This window comes from Mustela nivalis, assembly GCF_964662115.1.
Source record: "Mustela nivalis genome assembly, chromosome: 4".
NCBI classification, from domain to species: Eukaryota; Metazoa; Chordata; class Mammalia; order Carnivora; family Mustelidae; genus Mustela; species Mustela nivalis.
This window is the reverse complement of record NC_139023.1, coordinates 79,826,192-79,844,437: the sequence shown is the minus strand read 5'-3', so window position 1 is coordinate 79,844,437 and position 18,246 is coordinate 79,826,192.

Here is an 18,246-nt window from a genome sequence, read left to right as displayed (position 1 = left end):
ATAAAAGACTACACAGGAGTACTTACAGCAACCTTATTCACAATTGTCAAAATTTGGAAGCAACCAAGCTGTCCTTCCATTGATTGAATAGATAAACTGTGGTATCTCTAGACAATGAATTATTATTCATTGCTAAAAAGAAGTGAGCTGTCATGCCATGAAAAGACATGGAGGGAATTTAAACGTATTACTAATGAAAGAAGCCAATCTGAGAAGTTTACATACTATGAATTCTAACTATGTGACATTCTGGAAAAGATAATAATATAGAGACAGTTAAAGATCAGTGGTTGCCAGAGGCTAGGGAAGAGTGAGAGATGAAAAGGTGGAGCACACAAAATTTTAGGACAATAAAACTATTCCACATGATATTAAAACAATGCATCCATGTCATTATACATTTGTCCAAACCCACAGAATATACAACAGGTAGAGTGAATGTGAAATAAATTATGCACTTGGGATGATAGTGATATATTGATGGAGGTTTACGAGTTGTAATAAATGTACCACTTTAGTGGGGAATGTTGATACTGGGGGAAGTTATGCATGTTTGGAGGCAAGGGGTAAGTGGGGAATCTGTACCTTCTTCTCAATTTTGCTCTAAATCCAAAACTGCTCTAATAAGTAGTCTAGTATTTTAAAAAAATAAAATAAAATAAAATTCTGCTTTAAACAGCTGACCTGCTATAAACCAGCCTGGATTTATTTTTTATTCAGTACTAACTGTGTTCTGGTAATTTTATTTATGTCTTTATTTTTTAATTCATTATTATTATTTTTTTTTTTAAGAGAGAGAAAGAAGTGGAGGGAGTTGGTAGAAGGACAGGGAGAGAGAGAATCTTAAGCAGGCTCTACACCCAGCACAGAGCCCAGCACGGGACTCCATCTCAGGACCCTGAGATCACATCCTGAGCTGAAATCAAGAGTCAGATGCCTAACCGACTGAGTGGCTCAGGCACTCTTATAATGTCTTTAAAATAAGGTTTGAAACCCTGTTTTATAGATACAAAATATAAGAGTTGAAGAAGATTTAAAAAAAATGTGTAAGTCAAGCAGTCATAATCAACACTATTCAAGGTGTACATCAAGTCTATGCTGGGTTCCAAAGTCTGTACCCTTTGAGGAGACTTCTTGGTCAATCTATCCACCCATCCATCTAGTAAGCAACCATTTTAGTAAGGGAAAGTTTGAGTCAATCTGCCATTATTGATTACACTTTGTTAAGAGAATGAAAAAGTAATTCCTGGGCTTCTTGTATTCTTTTTACCACTCAGGAAACTTTCTGTGTATTCTGAGTAGAGATTAAGAATAGTAGGAGTGGTTATATCTTCTGTAGAATTTTTATACTTAACAGTAACCCATATATACATATGGATGCAAGTGGATTGTTAGGCCTAGTGTACAGCGTTATTTCTTATTCTACCTCATTTTTTTCCTTAAGTTTTTGTTGTCTTCAATAAGGGATTTTATCTATCTATTTATTTATTTATTTTAGGGCATTATGTATTTGAGAATGGAATTTTTTCTAATAAAAATCTATAAAATTCTATTATACGGGGATCTTACCTTAATGTAGAGTCAGTTGAATCATCGTTTAGAATAAAATTATAATCACCTTCATTTGTAACGTACTATTACATGACAAAGAGGTTTTTTCAAACTGAAGCCATGAGTAATTTTAAGAAAAAAGATTTTTCATTGAAATAATTTTGCTCTGTGCTAATCTACTTTTTATTTTCCATAAATCTAAACTAACCGGGTAATATTCAAAGTAGAAAGGTGATTTTAAGATTTACATAAAATATTTTTGCTAAAATGCTAGATGCTGCAACCACTCTCATTTTATTGGATGATCTTTTATAGGATTTTATGAGAGCTTATCAGAAATAAAAAGCACATATGAATGTAGAGTGTATATAAGGATTCTGTTTGCAAGAATTTAGTAAAATTTTATAGTCATGTTTGCTTGACACAAAGTCTAAGCAAAGCTAAAGACACGGCTTCACACTCCATTTGAAATTTTGAAATTGACTTTTTCTGTTAGGGACTTTATACAGGATTTCAAATGCCAAAAATCTATCAAATAACTACACATGCTTTCTTTATATTTGATAAAAGATATTATTTGCCGATTTGAATGGTGTGGCTCTATTAGGTAATATTACTTTGTAGTTACTGCAAAGTGTTAGACATGTCATCTCTTAAAATGCCACATTTTTATGAATCTGTCTTAAAACTTGGGAAGAAAATCAGTAACTGTCTCCTCACCCATTCATTTCTCATTAACACTAGTAGTTATCTAAAATTATAATCTTTTCAACAATCATGGTAAGCAAGTCCCACAGATCAATCCTCCCTCTTTGCTTCGATTCCCTGGTGTCTCAGTAGCCTCCTCTCCTTTCCAGAAAGCTCCCTGCTGGTTGTTTCTGGAGCTCATACAGAGCTGGTCTTCAAACTCACCTTCTCCAACTTGCCTCTTCCCCTTTATTAAGGAAATGAATTTTGCTGTAGCCAGTTCCAAGAAAGACCATTAAAAAATGAAAATATAGACGACTTAGAAATGATTGATAATTTCACAAAGGTGGCCTAAGTGCTGGGCCCTTCTAAGCATGGGGCCTGTTGAATGACAGGGTTAGTTTCCCATGAAACTGGCTACTGGATTTTAGGCCCCAGAATATCCCTTCTTGTCTGGCACATTCTTATGCTGATTATATCTTTAGTTGCCACACTCTGATTCTCTTTTTTATTTCCCCATAAAACAGCCTTAGAGGCTTGAAATTTCAGAGAAATTTACATCTCTTCTTCCTATTTTTTTCAAATGGAAGGTAAAAAGAACAATATTGTAGAATTTTTTTTAGAATAATTATTCTTAAAAAAAATCATACAAGACACTATTGGAATTAAATCTTATTTGATAATTAAAGTAGTATAAGCATTATACTATCAAATATTTTATCATTACTTAATTTTGTTGCTTTAGTGTATCATTAATTACTTAGAGTATGTATCTTTTCAAACTCAGTTACATGCATGTGAAAGTGAATCATTTGACAACAGTGTTTATGAATGTGGTGGCAGCAGAGTGCTAAAATATTAATCCTTGTTACCACCACTAAGAGGGCAACGTTCCTCCATGGATGTGGCATCTTTTTCAGGTTATTTAGCTGTTCCTCCTCTTTCTGATCGGTACCTTCTGAGAACCATCTTTCTTCTTCACTATCTTCTTCCTATCCTGGTTTTGGTTTTCCTGTTTCCCTAACTCTGAAAACCTCTTAGATGTTCAGAAGGTACCAAATCATCTGCCTTGTTTCCAGCCTTAAGGTAAATGGCATTTGCATTTTCCTGCTGACTCTGTGGGTGATGCAATGACTTGCTAGTTCCTGGCTCTGTCAAAGGGGCACTTCAAATAATGACAATTAATGATTTCTTTCCAGGGAAAGGAAGGTTTGGTGACAAGTATTGGTGGATATGAAGAATGTTTCTGAACATTTTCTCCAGAGAAAAGGTACAGCCTTAGTTATTTATTCGTGCTCAGGCTCAATCCTGGTCCTACCAGCGCTGAAAGCACTGCATGTAAAAATCCACTGATTCTTCACCCATTTCTTCTGCAGGCAGAACCACAACATCAACTTAGACTACCACTGACGAAACCAATTTATTCTGTTTTCACGTAAAAAGAGTTTTAGATCTCATTTCTCCACACAGAATTCTCAGTTCTTGCCTATGATTAGCCCATCTTTAACAAAAAGGGACCTGATCAAAACAATCTAATGATTCAGCTAAAAGACAAAAGACTAAGAAATATCTAGAAGAACAAGATATCAGTACTTTGTGTAGAATATAATGATGTGTTTGAGGTCTATAGAAATTTAGTTCTATAATGATTTATTAATGTTACAATGTACTTAATAAATAACCATATTGCATTTGACAGATACTTATAGACATAAAATACTAATTTGGGCTCCTGATACATCATCATTCTATCATTAATAACACTTATACTCAGTTTTTGTAATACCAATTTCCTCATGGAATGTCAACTCAATGGGAGACCAGCAGCCTTCTCTTTATAACAAGTAATGTAGTATATCCTATTATACATCATCAATTATAATTACCCATGGTAAATTGTGCTTATTATGACTACTGTTGGTTATGTTTTCATGAGTGTTGTGGCTATTTTCTTCAGTTATTTCAGAGTAACTCATATGCCTTTCACACAGAATCAAACAACATATTTGAAAATATTCATTAAATATATATATTTTAATATACTAAAAATCCATACATAAACGATGGTAAATTTAAAAATATGTAAACATTGGGGCACTTGGGTGGCTCAGTGGGTTAAAGCTTCTGCCTTCGGCTCAGGTCATGGTCCCAGGGTCCTGGGATTGAGCCCCCACCCCTCCACTCAGCAGGGAGCCTGCTTCCTCCCCTCTCTCTGCCTGCCTCTCTGCCTCCTTGTGATCTCTGTCTGTCAGGTAAATTAAGAAAATGCGAAAATAAATAAATAAATAAAAATAAAAATATGTAAACATCAAAAAAAAAAAAAGCAAGTAAATGTTAGAGTGAAGAACAATGGCTACATAGCAAACAACAACAAAAAGTTAATTACTCCATTTGAACCTAATTTTGAAACCTCCAAACTAAAATCTGTCTAGAACACTTGATTATGGAGTAAAGCAAATATTTCTATGGCTGATTTCTCTTAGTTTATTTTTTGTGGAACATGTAAAGGATAGGTTTGGAGCCCAATGAATATATACATTGTAAAGACAGCTATGAAAAATTTTAAATGAAAATGTTTTATCTACATTTAATTTGATGTATATATTATATTTGGGTACCTTACTAGTAACCAAACTTGCACAATTACATTATTAGCAGCCCAACTAAGCATCAAAATAATTTTATTGGACGATTTTACAACCCCTTATGGCTGATCAAATTGTTGTGGAAAACTGACTCTTGTGCTATTGAGCTTATGAAGTACAACATGAAGACAGAATTTCGAGATAAAGAAAAATGGTAGTTTTATTATTTTGCCAGACAAAGGAGGCTATAGCCGGCTAATGCCTTCAAAATAGCAGATTCACTGGGGTAAAAGGCTGAGGAATTTTAGAGGAAAACACAAGATCTGTGTGGTTTCTATAAGAATTTGGTCCCTGCAGCCAGCACATTGGTTGGGTCTTTAAGGTGGTCTCATGCCTAGCATAAGCATTGGTCATCCGAGTCTCATTATTAAGTATACATTGAGGTCAGGGAGATATCAACATCAATACCAAGTTCTGGGAACAAAGGATTCTACAGAAAAGCAAGTGAAGAGGAAAGGGGGTCTTCAAGAATGAAGAAGAGAAAAATTTGTTCAAATTAAAGTCAAGCCTTGCTGAAGCATTAGTGTGTCTATCTTAATTTCCATCCATGTTTATATTTCTATAGAGATTTTCAGATAGCATCACTGAAAATGTATTTGCTGAAATTTAAGTCATCCTAATGAAATAGGTCATCTTAAGAAATACAACTATTCCCATAGATTTGAGAAGTTTTACTTTTTTATAATGAAAATACCTTAATATTTAAAACCCTTTTATCTTAGTAAAAATTTGTATACATGATATAATTTATAGTTAATTTGAAATACTTTTGATGGTTCAAAGAACTGTATAACATTCTTAAATGGCAATGATTATTCTACTGTAAACAATTTAACAAATCATTTTTCTTATTTTTAAAGGAAATCACATGATATTAGATGTTGCTAAGAAAAATTAAATTGAAGCATCTCCAATGTACAACTTATGTTTAAAAAGTGAATAAAGATTGGCTTCATAGTCATAATTTATTGAATGGGCCTATAAATGACATTAGAAATATCCAGTTACTTACAAAAATTATGTTTTCACATTAGCTGTTCTTATATTTATATTTTGAATGATGCAACTAAGAGGTGCTGAGAAATATTTACAATAACAGATCATCAGGATAAAATAGGGACAATGTAGTTTAATCACTTTATTTATTTTTTTGAAATTTGCTTAATGGAAAGGATGAGTAACGGCCTTGCTTCAAAATTAAATTCTATTGCCCTGAGTGAGAGATTGAGTATTAGCATAACATTCTATTTATGTGAGTAATGCTGTAGTTTTGTCATTTTTTACATTACAGTGTAAGAAATGTAGTGATTTATTGTTGAATTTTTAAAGGGCAATGTTATACTGAAACCAGAATCTGAAAGAAGCTAAAAATCATATTTGTTGAAAACTCAAGCCTTGACGTAGTTTATGATCACTGACTATTTGCCCTATTTATAGGGCTGTATTTAAAAGTAAACTAATCTAGCAAGATCAAATATGATTGATGTTTTCTTATTTATTATTTTCCAATGTTTCATTTTTTGGTTTTATGATGGTTTTAAGATATAAGATATATGAAGTTATGTGGAAGTTAGAGAATGCATAACACTTTTTCCTTTCACTACACTCCTTTTGAAGAGAATTATTTTCTGAATATTCAGCTTGAGTCCTATCAGCATCTATTATAATTAGAGCAATTTTAAAAATATCAGATGACTTCTGAATATCCTCTTCAGCTACACAAGTGAGATATAAAATGGTTGCACGAGGATTTGAATGCTACGGTCTCGTATACAAGGTAATTATCACCAATGTGAAAAACATCCCACTTATAAATTATGAGGGCTTGAGAACTTGAAACTTTTGCAATATTATAGGAAGCAAGATCTAACTGACAACTTCTCATGTAGCCAAGCATCTGGAAACAGGAAGTGAACCTATATATCACTGTTCAAAGCAAGAGTACAAACATATCTATAGTCTACATTAAAACTAATTTCTTAATTCAGTCTGTTAGACTCATAGAATATAAGAATAATAGCTATATTTGCTTTTTTTTTAAAGATTTTATTTATTTACTTGACAGATATCACAAGGCAGAGAGAGAGAGGAGGAGGAAACAGGCTCCCTGCAGAGCAGAAAGCCCGACATGGGGCTCGATCCCAGTACCCTGAGATCATGACTGAGCCAAAGGCAGAGGCTTTAAACCACTGAGCCACCCAGGCGTCCCTTTCCTTCTGTTTTCAAACAACTATTTATCAGTAAATTTTAATCCTGACTTGAAGTTATCATTTTTGATATAACTACAAATAAATCACACTTTGATATTCCATACATCACAAGGCAATTATCCAAGTATATGAAGAGCAAGAAGATATTGTAAGTGACTTAAGTATATATGCCTTGGGTGAGAAGGCAGAAGAACCACTCACTAAAAGGCAGTACCAAGCAAATGAATCTGAGCATAACCTATAGGATTAATGTGGATGGGAATGTCTGATTTGCCTCATCCAGCTGGGCTGATTGGACTGACTATAGTAAGTTGCACTCACTGGAATTGCCATTCAATGGAATCTTTATTCCATCACTTGGATCAAGAATGAAACCAAGCCAAGATACACTTCTCAATTTCATAGATATTTTAGATATTGTACTCTACCTTGGAAAAAATGGTTTTGTGTATATTGTGGGAAAATTCAAGTGGTTAATGTTTCTAGACTTCAATATACAATAGGACTAAGAATGAAAAACATTGAATTAGCGAAGCTCAATCTATAATTACCACTTGCACCAGGCAAGGAAAATATTTTATTGCCAACTGACCTGAATAATAGAGGGGGACGGAAAGAAGGAAGCCTATTTATTTGAGACACCAAGTGAAAACTATGAAACACAAAGGGGAAAAGGCGGTTTCATTGAGAATAAAATATTCATGTTGATAACTTACATAAAACAAAAGATGGAGTGTTTTCTGCAGGGAAATTACTTTCTTTGATGAGCTCTATTTATGCATGATGAAGTTTTAAATTTTTGAAAACCCCCTTGGTTATTTTTTCTCCCTTTCAATTCTTGTGGTTTTAATTTCAGACATAAACAGATGTAAAATTTTCTTGCTAAAAGCTCCTTACTCTGTTTAAAGTCGAATTTATGACAGAGGAAAAAGAACCCAGAATGCCTTCTTACAATGACAGTGATTAGGAAATCAATATTTAAGGCATCAGTCTCATGAATTGCACGGTGAGCAGTGGCTCCATTCATTTTGAAACTACTCTATGATAAAATATATCTTCATTTACTTTGCTCATTTTTAACATTGTTTTGTATGAAGCATATTCTTGAGGGATGCTGAGTATTATATCTGCTAACTAGCAGCTTGAGTTTGGAAGCAATTTCATTTGAGTGAAATTCACTATATAATAACTTTGCTTGAGTGGTCTGCAAGCTACATGGTAAGGTTCAGATATTTACTTCTTGAGGATAGAAAGCTCTTGGCTTTTCTTGGTAATTTAAGGTGGGAGGCATTTTAGAGTCGTACCGGCAAGCCAGGATTTGAATCTTCTGTGTTGCCTATCACCCTAATCAAAAGAGAAGAGAAAATAGAATATACCTCCTCTAGAGACTTGGATTCCTGCAGTAGAATGTCAGAGAGATGGGAAAATAAATGTATTGGTCTTTGTATGTAAACTTATTTGTGCCTCGTGGAGTCACCGTGCAATGTGACACTATTTGAAGAAGGTGGCTCCTATCAGCCTTGCAGAGGGCTGGGACAAGAATGGGCAGGACAATGAATGTTTACAAGTTGATTTCCTAATATATATAGTGCCTGCTTACATGAAACTGCCTGGTCCATTAAGAGCAAATTTTTAGGGAAGTGTACTTAGTAAAATAACCATAAACAAATCTCTGTGGAATTACCTAGTGTGTTAAATAGATACCTACACTGGCAGACTGTCTGCTCTTAGGATGGAGGGACTCTGACTTTGTTGCCTAAATCAAAATAGTTTGTAAATCTCTCTGAGTGATTAAGTTCTGCACTCCTGGACAGCAGGGGTCTAGCTAACAGGGTCAGGACTATATTTTCACACCTTTATGATCTGGCAAAATCTAGTGATTGCAACATGTTTTCAAAACTCAGAAAATGCTAAACAAACAAACAAAAATGACTACACATATATTTGTATTTATTTATAAGCACATATATAACAGAAACAGACATACACACTCACATTTTTGAACCCTCATACAGAGTTAGAGAGTTGAAAAGCATGTGGACTTATAGAAGAATAATGTTTAAGAAATCAAAGTTTGGAGGATGCCTCTGCCTCTAAATCTGAGACAGTGGCTTTGCCAAACTGGTATGCATTTGACAAATACTAATTGATTATTAGGCCCTGGAGTTTCAGAGACAAAATATGACCTATTTACACACTTGAGAAGCTTACAATGAGCTGAGGGAGACAGAGAAGTCAATTTTTTTTTTTTTTATGGCTTAAAATACTAAGTATAAGGTAAGTAAAAGTTATTAGACAAGTCTACTTGACTCAGTCTAAGGAGTAAGGGAAGTTTTTGGAGATGGTGATATGAAACTGATTTCTGAAGAGTAAGTGAGCCCAAGGCTGTGATGGTGTGTAGGGATTCAAGGTGAATGAGACATGGGAATATGTGAAAACCTGAATGTTAAAGAAGGCATATGAATGATGGTGCCATATTCCTGCCGGAAGACAGCTGGATAGGTGGAGAGAGAACTGATTGGAGCCAGAGCTCCACTAGGTCCTGGCTCTGTCTAACATACTCTTTAGTGATTTTTTGCAAGCACCTCACTTCTATGTTTCATTTTTTAATCAGTAAAATGTTTTTAATAATACATTGTCTTTGAGGGATGCTCTGAAGATATGTTTTGCAATGGTACATACAGAGAGGGGTGCAATAAAAAATATTTAAAGAGGTTATAATTACCAACAATGGCCTGAACCAGAGGTTCCTAATCTTGGCTGTGTACTGGAAAAGCTTAAGGAAATTTAAAAAATGATGACACTTGCCTCTCACCCCAAGAGATTCTGATTTAAGAGGACATGGCATAATTTGAATGTGGGACTAAAGGAGAATACAGGAAAATCTGAAAAATAATAAGTAAGGACAGAGGAAATAATTGGGAAAATATGGCCTTTTTCAGAGAAGGTTATATTAGACTTTATCAATATGCTAAAGACTAGATATCTTCACTCCACAGAACAGAAAGATTGCCATGGTTAGGTGTGGTTAAAGAAGTATTTCTGGGCTTCACCTGTTCCAAAGTAGTTGACTGCTGGGGAGTTAACCAGCAAAGATAGAATTTCTGCAATCTGGAAAACCTCTTCTAACACGAAATGCATCAATTCTGTTTTGTATTATGGGAGAATAAGTTCTAAGTTTTAATGCCTTAGAATAGTATAGATGAAACATGGAAGGAGTGGTAAGGGGATCTAATACTGAGAAGAAAGATTCTTTGAGTTTTTTAAAGTACTATAGTTTAGTCCATCTAATTAATATGCATTTCAAAAGAGACTGAGGCCCCGCTTTGAAGATGTGAAATACAGCAAAAGCAATCCTGCCTAAGCCTTTAACCATAGGTTTGATGACTGGCAACAATATTTTTAACTATGTTAGGAGTAAAATAAATAGGCTGAATTGCAGGGAAAAGAATTTTAAATACGTACTAGAGAAAGCAAGGAGCTCGGTTTGAATCTTAAAAACAATTTACTCTCCCCCCACTCCCCGGTCTTTCACAAACAAGCCATGATATACCCTGATTACCAGCAAGAATCATATTCTCCAATGCTAAACATCAAAGAAAAGCCAAAAGAAGCAAAATTCCTTTTAATACACTCAGATTCCTAAGGTCTAGAGTTTATTTTTTGCATGAAGAACAGCTATACTGATATTTTGATTATGTAAATAAAACACAGTATGCTACACTGTTGTGATTGTTATCTGGGACCTCCAGAAAAATGAATTATTTTACCCATGTATTGTTTTTCTCATGAAAATACTTCAGGCTAATTGGAAAATAATTAACTACATTCATTTCCTCCCTGTGAAAGTCTTTTGATATTGCAGAAATATTTCCCTGTGAAATGTATAATTGCTGAAATATTTCCCACCTAAAATCATTCTAGTTACTTTGTGCCATTCCTGAGAAAGAAATACTTGAAATCCTACCATTATTAAAAGAAATCTTATTAAAGGCCTTCTTCAATACATTGCCATGCTAAGCAATACCTATGAAGTATTTCAGGAGTAGAAATTAAGGATCAGGCTATAATTAGAGCATATGAGGATAATCATGGGTGATACATATCCATTTTTGTGCTTCTTCACACACTCACATACTTGCAAACTTGTCTGTGCATGCTGTTTTTAATTTTGTACTCAGAACATACACAAGATTCCATTTACAGTCTGACATTTTCTTCAACCACTCAGATGGACTGTTTTATTAGTTATTGTTCAATGCACCAACTTCCTTCATGTAAACGAATCCAGGGATCACTGTTTAGTCACCATCTTATTTGACTTCTCAGCATTCGCTGAAGTTATTAGTACTTTCTCGAGATGTTTTTTTTTGTGTGTGTGTTAACGTCCACCCATCAAAGACCACCAGAATATACCTGTAGTTGAACAAATTGGGCTTTTGGATATTGCTGGGAGAAGGGAGATTGCATACCCTCAGGAACTTGGGGCATCTTAATAAGAGCATGCTAGAAAGTTCTTGTTATTGGTTGTGTTAGGTGATTTTTGGAGGATAATTTAAGGAAGTGGAATATATTCTAGACCGGTTACGTTTAGGAAACAATTGGACTCTATGACTGAATATCTTAATAATTTTTATTTAGCAGATAGAACAGGGTAAGGTTGAAGCTATAATTAGTGAAGAAGCAGAAGTCCCTTGTGTTAGTTGGGAGGAGGGAAGTATGGAAATCTTTATAGTTTTCACGGTGTTCTTAGTTTCATCTGTGTTCAGACAACGGTAACAGAGTGCTTTTGTTTTTGTCTCATTCTATCACAGTTACATAGTAACCTTATCTCACACTAGAGTTTCATGAAATTGTTCCTGCTCAGCAGGGAACCACATGACTCACCTTTGTACAAGGCTAGTTCCCAGCTAACAGCTGTCAGTACTACCTTTTTCTTTCTTAGTATCATGGTTCTGTATTCTTTTTTTTTTTTTTTTTTTTTAACCTCTGTACCCCCTGCTCCTTTTCAGTCTTTCCAACAGCATCTTCCCCCATATATGATTTTTAACTTCAGGGTTTCCCCGGCCTTATTTCTGAAACATCTTTTATATTTTCTTATACGTCTTTTCTTAGGCAATTTCACTTATTTTTATGATTTTAATTACTATCTGATTTTTTCTATTTGTCTATCTATCTGATCTGATCTGTCTGATCTATCTTAAAAGATGAGTTGGAAAACTACAGCTCAGTCTGTTTTTGCCCAGGGTGTAAGATGGTTTTTATATGTTTAAATAATTGGAAAGAAATCCAAGGAAAAATAATATTTCATGATACATGAAGTTTATATGTTGGGGTTAATGCAGAGCATGAAATCAACCATAATACTGGGCTTGCTAAAATGTAACACAAGAGGCCACTGGGGGTGAAGGAAGGTTTCCAAGAAGAGTCTGGGCCTTTGGAGGCCTGCATAGAGGCGTGGTTGGAATGCTGGGGGGAGTTGTTTTCCCAAAGCTTCCTTATCCCAAACAGCCACCTGATGATCTAAGATTTATGCATCGGCCCTTAGGCTACCTTCAGTAGAACACACAGATTAGCATATCTTATCTTTCCAGTAAACAGATCCTCCTGGTTTCAGTAAGACCCCTTGTCACACATCACAAGCTTAAGAAGCAGTGATAAGGCTTTATGATTATCCCCAAAGACCAATAAAAGTGGGAGCAAAAAAGAGCAAAGGGTCTTCCTCTCTGAGCACTGACCCCTCTTGCCTCCTGCTCTCTTTCACAGCAAAATTTGGAGTGATCTTTCATCCACTGGGACAGGATTGCTGACCATTCCTGGCATTTAAATAAAACTCAAGTTACTGTGTCCATAAATAAAGTTTTGTTGGAATTCAGGCATGTTCATTTGTTCAGGTATTTTCTATGGTTACTTTCTTGACGTGAGAGCAATGCTTAGTAGTTGCAACAAAGACCACATGGCCCCCAAAGCCAAAACTATTTACTAGCTAAGCTAAATCTTTATAGAAAGAGCTTGCCAACCTCTGCTCTAAAATCATATATTCAACTAACATTTGACGGTTTCACTTGAATGCTTTAATCATCTTAAAATACTTAAAACATGAGGCGCCTGGGGGGTTCAGTTGGTTAAGCGTCTACCCTTGTCTCAGGTCATGATCCCATGGTCTTGGCATCCAGGCTGGCGTTAGGCTCCCTGCTCAGGAGGGAGTCTGCTTCTCCCTCTCCCTTTGCCCCTCTACCTGCTCACGGTTTCTCTCTGTCTCTCAAATAAATAAATAAAATCTTTAAATATAATTAAAATACTTGAAACAAAAGTTTTATGCACATCCACTCCATACCATAAATCTTTCCCTTTCCTACTCCTGTTCATCTTAATTTTGGAAGTCACTGCCTACACTGTTACTCAAACTAGAAACCACAACTCATCTTTAATACTTACTTTTCCTCTATCCCATATTTCTAATCCTTCTAGAAAACCCATTGTTTTGACTTCCTAGCTTTATCTCAGATAGGTCAGTCAATCTTCATTTGCTCTGCCACCATTCTATATCATACCACCACCATCTTGTGTCTGGTCTATTCAAACAGCCTCCTTATGGGTTTCCCACTTATGGGATTTTAAGTCCTGAACCTATGATATTTTCTAGGATTAACCTGGTCTGTTTTCTTTATAGCAATTATCATAATTTGTATGTGACTATTTGGGTTTCAATTTGATATATATATTTATCATCTATCAAAGCACATAAGCTTTTAAAAGGTAATAGGATTTTAAAAGGTAAATAAGTTTTTAAAATGTAAGCTTTAAAAGGTAAATTCATGCTTTTTTTGCCCAGCTGTGGATATAAACACTTTGAAAAATGAACAGCATAGAGTAGAAAGTTAATAAGTACTTTTTTTTTAAACCAGTGACTGACCTGCTTAAAGACCACAAAGGCAGATGTAAAATTAACCTCCCCCTATATATACATGCATGCAGTCCATTTCTAAAGAAAACATATATAGGGAGCGTGGGTGGCTCAGTCATTAAGTGTCTGCCTTCGGCTCAGGTCAGGATCCCATGTCCCGGGATTGAGCCCCACATCGGGCTTCTTGCTCAAGGAGAGCCTCCCTCTCCCTCTCCCACTCCCTCTGCTGTGTTCCCTCTCTTGCTGTATCTCTCTGTGTCAAATGAAAAAAATAAAATCTTAAAAAAAAAAAGGAGAAGAAAACATATGCAAAGCGATGTATATTCAGTTGCTAATAAATGACTTTAAATTGGAATTATATCTACAGGGGAGGCAGTTTTTTTTCTGAGGGGGAAAAAAAAGATGACCTTGATTTCACTTGATTTTAAGAATTAGATCTTGGTCAGCTTTTGGTGGTGGTGGTGGTAGTGATTGTTTTGATGGTTACCTTTTTTCCTAGCAAACAAACAGCAATTCACTTACATCATTCTGGTGACTCAAGAGCTATCTCAAAGTGCACTAGTCATTTACCTGGTAATTTGTTGTTAATCATCAGTGTACTTTTTAAATATATATACAGGAAAGAACTATCTACTTATTTCTATGTGGATTTTATGTGAATTTTAAATAGGAACTTAGAAACTCTTCTAAAATAAACACTGAGAAAAGAATGAGATGAACTGTATATAAGCACTGTTTTTTGTGTGTTCAACAGTAAGGAGAAACTGCTGAATGGTGGAATTAGGTTTTAGGTAGACCCAACTTGGTGAAATGGTCATAGGAAGTCATGTGAAGGTCACTTGAGAACAGATTTTTGTAAGTTGTAGGGAAAGAAGCCAGACTGCAGGACTTTGCAGATAAATTACCTGACAAGAAAAGAAGGCAGTGAGTTGGCAGCAAAGGAGAGAACAAAAACGGGGTGGTAGACAGATGGAGAATCAAATACATAGGAGAGGAGAGGGAAAGTTCTCCGTGTTTGAAGGCAGAAGAAAGAAAGTCACTAACATGGAAAAAATTGAATTTGGCAGAGTGAAGAAAACATAAGAACTGTACCACTCAGAATCTTAAGTGTCTTTTCAAGTTTTGAATAATAATTTGGATTTTCAAAACTATTTTTGCATAATTTATATCATATGACCCTCACAAAAACTGTGTAAGTCTAAGTCAAGTGAGACAGGTGGTTCTATTCCCATTTCACGGATTAGAAAATAGAAGCTCAGTTCCCAGGGTCATGCAGAGGGTAAGTAACATAAGGAAGAACAGAAGTGTTCTCACTACTACATTTTTATACTTTCCACTGTACCATGTTGACAGTGTTGTGTTAATCTTTAAACAGGAGGAGATCAAAATCTGCTGTGAGGAAGAAAAACATTTAAGGCAATGATCCAAAAGAAGTAGTCTTTTTTCCCACCCACTCACTTAAACTATTATCACTTTAAATGAATTTTAGTAAGCCAGGAGGGTAGAAAGAGAGGACTGTGGTGAAGGAGCATGCGGAACATTTATTTATTTTTAAGTTACTCTATACCCATCACTTAACGGGTGTAGGAGATGTCATGATGAGTAAAAATAACAATAGTCCCAGCCTTAATGAAGTGTATTCTCCAGTGGAAAGGATGGACTTTAAATCAAGTAACAAAAATAAATATTTGAATACAAACCCAAATAAGAAGGCAAAGTCAATAGTGATTTGAAAGAATGTTACATAGGGCTTCATCGAACCTATAGGGCACAGAGATGTTTGCTTAGTGAGAGGATGACAATTGACCTAAACTCTAAAGGAGGAAGAGGAGTGAAATGTCTGAGGGGGAATGGTAGATGGATCTTTTAGGAAGGCTCTTACATATGAGGAAGTGAAAGGATCCAGTATAATCAGAAAAATGTTAGCTTGTCAATGTTCATGTAGCCTGAATTGAACCAACATAGTAGAGTTCTCCCTTCATTTTATATAATTATGTAATGGCATTGAGACACATAATTCTGATTCACAATTTTTCTCAAGTGATGAATTAAAAATAGAGAACAAAATGATTGCTATAAAATATTAATTTCTGGGAGAATATATATTCTTGCAAAGTTCTCAAATAGAGTTTTTCACATGATAAGAAGTCATGAAATAATGATTACCTAATTCTTTCAACATACGTTTATTGAAAATCTCTCAACTGTAATGTATACAAACACCTGGCTAAATGCCATTGTCAGCTTTTTATCCTTTAATATTTGACTGAAGAATGGCTAGGGCATGCTTTAAATGAATTCTTATTGATTTGGAAAAAGTCATTGCCAAATATTTTTGATGTACTTATAATCTGTAGATTTATTCTGTCTTTTCTGCCTTTGTCTCAGGTAGTATAAGATTCTCACAGTGCTGTAGTGATGAAAATATTCTGTATCTGTCCTGTCCCCTATGGAAGCATTAGTGACCTGTGGCTATTGAGCATTTGGAATGTGGTTGGTACAACTGAAAATTGAATCTTTTATTTTATTTAATTTTAATTAATTTTAATTTAGTAGCAACTGTACTGGATAGTGATACCTCAGAGGGGGTTTGACTTTGAGTTCCCACTATAACACCTCTGATACATTTGACATGAACTTGATATTTCTTATTATCTATGGCCAAGGTGTAATCCAAAGAGATGTTTTCTTGGTAGAAAGAAGAACTTATCTTAAGGTAAAAAATGTAGGTTTGAACAGAAGAAGGTCTTGGTTCACTTGGACAATAACAATTGAACTTGTTTATATAAAAAAATCCACTAAAAGAGGTAGGTGGAATTGCACAGTAAGTGATTTTTTTCAAGGACCCAAAGAGTTAAACAATTTTCTCTATGTTTACCATTTGAGCAATGGCCACTGACAAAGAAACAGAAACCCTGAAAATAAATGAAATAAAATTACCTTTGTAATAGACAGTCAAAAAAATTTAGTGGTCAGATAAAGAAGACAGATGGAAGACTAATCTGTGGTCAGCCAACTCATTTCTTATCATCATAACCAATGTTTAGAGTTTCAGTGAGACATCCTCTCTCTCTAAAATATTTATATTTGAATGTGAATGCATACAATTGAATGTGTTCATTCAAAAGGTAGAAAAAGAGTGTTTAGAGAGAAAAATATACCTCTGCTCCATGTTTGTAGCATAGACATTTAATTCTACTGCTTAGAGAATGTGCTTATTCTCAATTATCTCTCTCTCTCTCTCTCTCTTTTTTTTTTTTTTCAAAATTCAGAGATATTTACTCTTTCAACATGTTTACTGTCTATTATATGCTAGGCATTGTTCTAGACACTGGTTTATTTCAGTGAAAATAAAATAAGAAAAAAACAATAAAAATTTCCTTAAAGAATTACATTCTAAGGGAAGAAAATAGGCAATAAATAAAATAAATAAGGAAAATGCATCATGTGTCAAAATAATGGTCAATGCTACAGATTTTCTAAAAGGACTTTAAAAAAGGTGTTGGCATTAAAGAAGAAAAAGCAATGAGTTACCTCTGTTGGAGAAGTTTACATTTTTAAATAGGGTGAGCGGAGAAGGACTTACAGAATTTTATTTTAATCAAAGACTTGGAGAAGATAAAGGAGTAAAACATGTCTAGGCAGAGATCTTCAAAAGCCAAGGCCTTAAGGTAAGAGCTTGTCCAACATTTTGCTTGAAATCATCTTTGCTTTCTGTGGCTGAAATAGGAATCACAAGGCAGAGGCTTTTGATGTCAGGTAATTAATACACCATGTATTGATGAATCATAGTTATAATATCCTATATATTGTGCATTTTTCCTCATCAGATACATTATTAGTCTCTAGGTTAGAAATAGGGCTCTATCTCCCTGGTACCCATTATCTCTATTAACTGTGTATTATCTTCAAATAAAATAATTATGTATTAAGTAGGGTCTTCTTATTTTTCTTATGGAATATATTATATAATACTTACAAAAAGAGCTATGCAAGTTTCTTCCCAATGTTCTTTTCAAAGGCCAAGATCATTTTGAAATACAAGAATGCATCCCCTAGTTGAAGATATAAGACAGATTGTTTTGTACTAATACAGATCCATAAAGAATTATCAAAATGTGAATTGACTTGATTATAATGAGATTATTGCCAGTTATTATTTTTATAGCAAAAAATAAAAGACTTATGGAAGAGAAAATTACATTAATTTTGTGTATTAATGAGGACCTCAAACTCTAGAGAGTCT